General features: G+C 41.6%; 1 pseudogene; it reads left to right on the top strand.

Annotated features, from left to right (window-relative positions):
* The first annotated feature begins 871 nt into the window (after positions 1-871).
* LOC147439849 (uncharacterized) lies at positions 872-6,794 on the top strand (annotated as a pseudogene).
* Positions 6,795-7,119: the final 325 nt, after the last annotated feature.

Here is a 7,119-nt window from a genome sequence, read left to right on the forward strand (position 1 = left end):
CAATTTCGCGGGGGCACGCAGGTGCCCCCTTTATATAAAAAAATCTCCTCGAAATATTACCGCGTATATTACCGTGCCTGTTACCGCATGTATTACCGCCATTATTACTGCGAAAATCTATGAGATGACATTAAGGTTACACCGACTGCATGACCTGTTGTACCCACTACCCTCTATCTTTAATGAGTGTCAGTCATGTCAGTACAAACATTCTTGATTTTTCTTATTCTTATTTAATTTTTTCTGATTTAGTGTGTGGTCGTGTGTGCAGGACGATTGGGATGACGTGGGTCCGCCGGTTGGCGCGGAACGAACTCGATGGTTGAACGAGCGATTACCATGTCCATGTACGCAATGTAAACGTGCAATTGCACGGCTTCGACGTATATGATTGGCTCACGTAGATGATTATGGGCTATGGGACGATCCGAGAAAACGCGCTCGAATGGAAACTAGCGATCTGAGGGTTTTGGCATCCATTGATGTCGCTCCCCATTGGAGTGTGATCGGGGGCGGAGGCGGGAGGAGGACGGAAGAGCGATTGCGCCAGGAAGCAGTCATGGGAGGGGGGTCACACCCGCCGTTCGATGTGGGTGGGTCCACACGAGCGCATGCGCATCCTACATCCACCACATATGGGGATCTCCCCACCACCCCACCCCACATGGAGGTGGAGGAATATCATTTGCACAATATGGTTGAGGATCTTCTTGCACATGAGGCGGCAAATGAGTGTGAGCGTGAGTGTGCATGTGAAGAAACCGCCCAAAAAACCAAAGATTCATTGCTAGAGGCATCACACACCGCTCTTTACGAGGAATGCTCCTACTCCATATTACGAGCGTCTCTTGAGATCTTGAATATTCAAGCAATGTTTGGATGGAGCAATGCAAGGGTCGATGCACTATTGAGGTACGTTTAAGTGTAATAAGTGTTAGTTGTGAGTTTTTTTCGTGGTTATATGCAATAACAAGTGTTATTTAATTATGTCATAGGCTATTAGGCAAGATGATGCCTAAAGGCAATCATCTTCCAGAAAATCGAAGGAAGGCACGACAGGTGGTGACAGGGATTGGGATGGACTATGATCGCATATATGCATGTGTCAATGATTGCGTGCTATTCCGCAATCAACATGCAGGCCTTGATGCTTGCCCCGAGTGTGGAGAATCAAGGTACAAAGAGGGAATGCAAGGAACCACAATACCTCGCAAGGTTCTTCGTCATTTCCCCCTCATTCCCCGCATCAAGCACATACTCAGCACCAAAGGAACAAGCGAGCTTCTTACATGGCATATGACAAATCGCTCCACCGATGAAGTTATGAGAGTGCCGGCTGACTCACCGGCATGGAAACACATTGAGCAGACATGGCCGGAGTTTAGAGAAGAGCCTCGTCACTTGAGGCTTGGTCTGGCTAGTGATGGGGTAAACCCATTTGGGCATCGGTCTACCTCATGGAGTACTTGGCCAGTGGTTGTTGTGAACTACAACATTCCACCATGGGAGTCAACCAAGAAGGGGAACATTTTGCTCTCTCTTCTAGTCCCAGGAAAACACAAGGTGAAGAACATGGATGTATATTTAGCACCTTTGATTGAAGAGCTTCAAGAGCTATAGAATGGCATAGATGTTTTTGATGTATCAAGACCACTTCGTGATCGGCGCACAATGATCAAGTGCATTCTCATGTGGACCATGCATGATTACCGCGGGCTTGGAGAGATTTCTGGTAAGCTTATACTTTGTGACGCGCTTTAATGTCTTTGCATTGGTCACTTATATGCGGTTATGTCTTTTGTTTTTGTAGGACTATCGACATCTGGACAAAGGGCATGCCCAACTTGTGGACCCTCACTCGTGACAGAGAGACCCGCTCTACTTGGTAAGGTGATCTACCCCAATAACCATCGCTTCTTGCCGCCCACACATCCATCTTATGCTCCACCGTGCAATGGGATGGAGCCACTCCATTGGACCATGGCCGATTGGGCAAGACATTGGAACGAGCATCACAACACATTGCCTCCTCCCAATGATCCACCTAGGGGTATGTCTAGGTACTCTATTTTCTCATCACTACCCTATTGGGATTCATTAAAAATCCAACACCTATTGGATCCAATGCATGTGTTCAAAAATGTTGGCCAAGCTATATGGGATCACATAGTAGGCAAGAAAGATTCATTGGGGGCTAGAGAGGACATGATGGCCATAAGGAGGATCCCTCCTTCGGCCACACCTCGCATGGGGCCTCGAGGGAAGATGGTTCTTCCAAAGGCACCTTGGATTCTATCAAGGGTGGATCAAGAGCGGATGAAACAAGTCATTGCATCCATCCGTACTCCAACAGGTTATATGCGTTCGCTCAAGGGTGCCTTCACTAAAACTAAGAAAGGAGGATCCACACAACTGTATAGGCTCAAATCCCATGATTGGCACAAGATTCTTCAGGTAATGTGTGTGTGTGTGTGTGTATGTGGTTTAGGGTTCTAGATACTAAAAAGTCTTTTTGTTTGTGAAATAGTTTGTGCTTCCAATTAGCATAGTGGATTTGCGGACATGAAGGTAAAGACTGCAATATTCAAGGTGGGAGAAGTTGTCAGGTATAGAACATTTGATCCTCCCTCCTAAACTTTACTTTGAAGACTAACTTTACTATGAAGATTATGAAGGGTTTTTTGGTTATAGGTTTGTGAGTTCCAAAGAAATCGAAGTTTCAGCCATTCCAACAGCTCGACTTCTAGCGATTGAAGCAACTTGTGCTATTGAGGATGCATTCCCACGTTCTATCCTTGTTAGCCAAGTTCACCTATTGCTCCATCTTGTTGAGGAGATAGCCATTTGTGGTGTGGTTCACTCCAGGTGGATGTTCTTTCTTGAGAGGTTCCTAAAGACCTTGAAAGACTTTGTAAGGCTACGATCACAACCAGAGGTATTCATTGATCTTAAGCATTAAACCTTATTAGGATTGGATTGTATTCACAACGCTTTTTATTAATTACTTTAATCACTAATGGTTTCATGTACATGTGTTCAGGCAAGCATGGCAGAGGGTTGGATTGTACAAGAGGCTTTTGTGTATGTCTCTCAATATGTTTTCACAATAGACCCATCATTGCCTTGTTTAAAGATGGAGGAAGAGGATCCAAAAAAACACGCAAACATTCCAAGTGGGAAAGGTTCTCTCTTGATTTTGGATAGGGAATTCCAAGCCATAGTCAACAACCATTGTCTACTCAATGCTCCCATCATGGGCAAATGGGTGGATATGTATGTGGAGGTGCATACAACGAGAGAAAGGGAGAGGGAAGCATGGAAGAGGTTGCATGGCGGTAGGCGAGAACCTCCCTTTCCTAAAGAGCTTGCCAAATACCCTGATCTAATTCCAGTTGGGTGGATACACAATGCCATGACCAAGGCCAAGGCACAAGGAGAACAAATAAGCCCTAAAGAATGGGAGTACGCGCGAGGATGTCTACCAAGGGTAATATACTCAATGTGTTTAGTGTGTGTGTGCGAGTGTGTGTATGTGTGTGGGTGTGTGTATGTGTGTCACCTCTCTCTCTCTCTCTCTCTCTCTCATCTATCTTGATTGGGTTTTGCAGGCCTTCACATTCAACTCTATGTGGTCCGAAGGACATCATTTTCGAACCCGCAAGATAGATGAGCGTCGAACCACTCACGATAGTGGAGTTATGGGCAACTTTGACATGACAACACAAGAGGTGAGGGAATGTGGAACAATAGAGAGGAGAATCAAAGTGCACTTCAGAACATTTCACAAATATCTCTTTGACTGCCGATGGTTTGCGGGTGAGGTTAAGAGACATGAGAATGGACTCTATATGGTAGAATCCGGGCAATTTCATCGCGGGAAGACCGAAAACTTGGTGCAACCTAGTAGTTGTGAGCAGGTAAAGTCCATGTGCAACTCACTAAAACATTATATGATACATACAAAACTACATTCATGTTGGTGTTTGCTCTATGACCTACAGGTTTTTTATGTGCCTTGTATGTATCGAAGACGACTATGGTATGTTATTCCAGTCACACCACGGAGCAGATCTATCTTTGCAAATACGAACATAGAGACTTTGGCAGATCCCACCATACCATCTCAAGAAGACGCCAATGACGATGATGCAGTTGAGGTCGAGGAGAACCAACCATTCCCAATAACCAACCATAGTGAGGAGGAGGACGAGGATGGAGAGGATGATGATGATTCAATAGGAGAGGCTATAGAGGATGAATCAATAGATTTATTTGTTGATTTAGCTACCATGGGGTTGGACATGGATGTAAGCACTTGTGGACATCTCTTGGAGGATGAAAATTAATAAATATCTTTTGGATTTTGACTTCTTTCTCTACTTATGCTGTACAAAAGGGATATTTTTTTATGAACGCAAGACAATACAATTTTGATCATCGTTCGCTTGCCATTTCCATATGAATGCATAGTTGACATAAGATTTTGAGGTGGAAATAAAATATTTTTTTTTATAGAATCTCATGGAGTACAAATGAGTAGAGTTGGAGAATCATACCAATAGATGAGGCAAGCAAAGAGAAGAGAGGTACTAAAAATCCCAATGAGAATGGGATTTCTTACACTTTGTGCAAAAAGGGGGTGACAATACAATTTTGATCATCGTTCGCTTGCCATTTCCATATGAATGCATAGTTGACATAAGATTTTGAAGTGGAAACAAAATATTTTTTGATATAGAATCTCATGGAGTACAAATGAGTAGAGTAGGAGAATCATACCAATAGATGAGGCAAGCAAAGAGAAGAGAGGTACTAAAAATCCCAATGAGAATGGGATTTCTTACACTCCATGCAAAAAGGGGGTACCAATTTCTGAAAAGTAACAAAATAGAATAGGATTTATAGAAAGGGAAAAGTGGGAGAGGAATGGATCACTTGGATTCTTTTTCGGGTGCGGTAATCTGGGCGTTTATTTGTGCGGTAATAAATGCGGTAATACTCGCGGTAAAGCTGGGAAACGCGCCACCGGGTGTGCACCATACACTCTCTCTCTTTCTTGCAGCTCTCTCTCTCCTCTTATGCGATAATGTTGTGCGGTAACAACACCATTCTCCCATAGTGATTGTTTTAGCCTTGTATTTGAGGATGTCTCTCTATAAAGCCGTTATGATTTGGTTGGATTTATGGAAGTTATGTACTCATTTGTATATTTTTGTAGCCAAACCCCACATGGAAGGGAAATTTTTATTCAGGCATAGGGGATGTGCTACAAACGGATGCAAGGGGGCCTTGCAAAATACTCAAAATAGCACACTGCAAACCATAAACATATAAATCTGTATACCTGACAAATCGCACAACGCATAATCCATACTATACACGAACAGAGAGAGACAGGAGCAAGAGAGAGTAGAAGAGCACATGCAGATGCACCTCCTACTAGAGCGGAGTGTTACACCGACATGACGAGAGAGGAGAGGAAGGAGGAAAGAAGAATAACGCAGACACTGGTGCAATCTCCCTCCATGTAAGAGTGAGCATTTCCCTCTTGCACGTATTCACTTATAGATTTCTTGAAAGTTCAAAATGAGTACAAACTGATCGGATGTCATAAATGGCCAAAGCTCATAAAGAGCACTTAAATCATAAAATGTACATAAACTGTATATCCTTTTGCATAGTCTAATAACTACTGATGCATTTTCCACCTGTAAGCTCCAATAAATAGGTAATTATCAATTCCAATACATACCTCTCCGTTGAAAAGAAATTGTCCTCAATTGAAAAGATAAGAAATTTGCAACTATACTGGTAAAAAACAGTGATCAGTATTCCGTGTTAGGAACATATCATTTTAAAAGGAAAAATTTATTAAACTAAACAACATTGTTTATTCATGTCGTCATCCATATACTACCTATTCTAGTGTCCCATATCATTAGAGTAAGCATTTTATGTCATACCCTGATGTATAAAGATATAATTGGTCACACTCATTAGTCTATATAACAATTCTCATCAATCTCAAGTTCAATTCCATTAATATTGTCATGACAAGAAATCAACATATACCAAGTCCAAATCCAATTTTAGTATACCTCCAAATCCAAATCACTTTAATTTTGTACCTCGGTAACAAAATCATACCATTATAGTGGTGACCAGCCACTGCAGCATGATTTTGTGATCGATGTTGCCTAAATAGGCAATCTACACCAATCATACATGCTGCCTAAATCGACAAATTTGTACTAATTTTGCTTAAATCAACGAGCCTATATTTGATATTGTTTAAAAATCATGAATCTGTAGTTCGTTATTGTGTTGCCTAAATCGATGAATTTGCATGGACAACTGGTGCTGCCTAAATTGGCGAATCTACACCAAGATGAGCATTACACATTGCCTAAATCAGTGAATTTGTGTGCATGTGACCAATGGACTAGATATGGCATTAAAAAATGGAAAATAAATTACCTGTTTGATATGAAATTGGAATAGACTGGAATGTGAAAGCATGTACCAAATATTAGTGATCATCGCACACTAACTGAGCTCATGTAAGTTGTGGTATGACAATTCATCTCAGTAAAGATCCAATCAAAGAAAGCAGAAGCCATGACATTAGAAATAATGGATTTTGCAACATAATGTTAACAAGTAACAAAGTTATGTCTTCTCAAAAGTATCTAGAAGAATTCTTGTCCGCTGCAAAGTTTCTTGGGTATCTATACGGGTGTGAGAATATCAGCAAAAAGACTCAGTTAAAAGAAATCAAATATAATAAGAATTAATTTATCAAACCACTATTAAACTAGAATCGCAGAAGGAGATGTTGTGAAGAGTGGGGGAATTTGGAGGGGCCAAGATAAGAGAAGAGATGGAATAAGCACTTGTTGTGAATTAGATAATGTTACAATTAGGTCCAAAGATATATAGATATATCTTACTTATCACGGATAATCATTAGGAGAAGATTGGACTCACTTTTGGGCCCTGTAAGAAGTACCACGTCGGCTTAGAGAGAGAAAATGAAAATGTTAAATTGTGCATTTTATGTGATACTTTTCTGCGCAACAAAAAGCCAAAATGACATTCTTTGGTAGGTAGCCGCCGTCT

The sequence above is a fragment of the Adiantum capillus-veneris genome, chromosome 16, assembly GCF_014529385.1.
Source record: "Adiantum capillus-veneris isolate H3 chromosome 16, ASM1452938v2, whole genome shotgun sequence".
NCBI lineage: Eukaryota > Viridiplantae > Streptophyta > Polypodiopsida > Polypodiales > Pteridaceae > Adiantum > Adiantum capillus-veneris.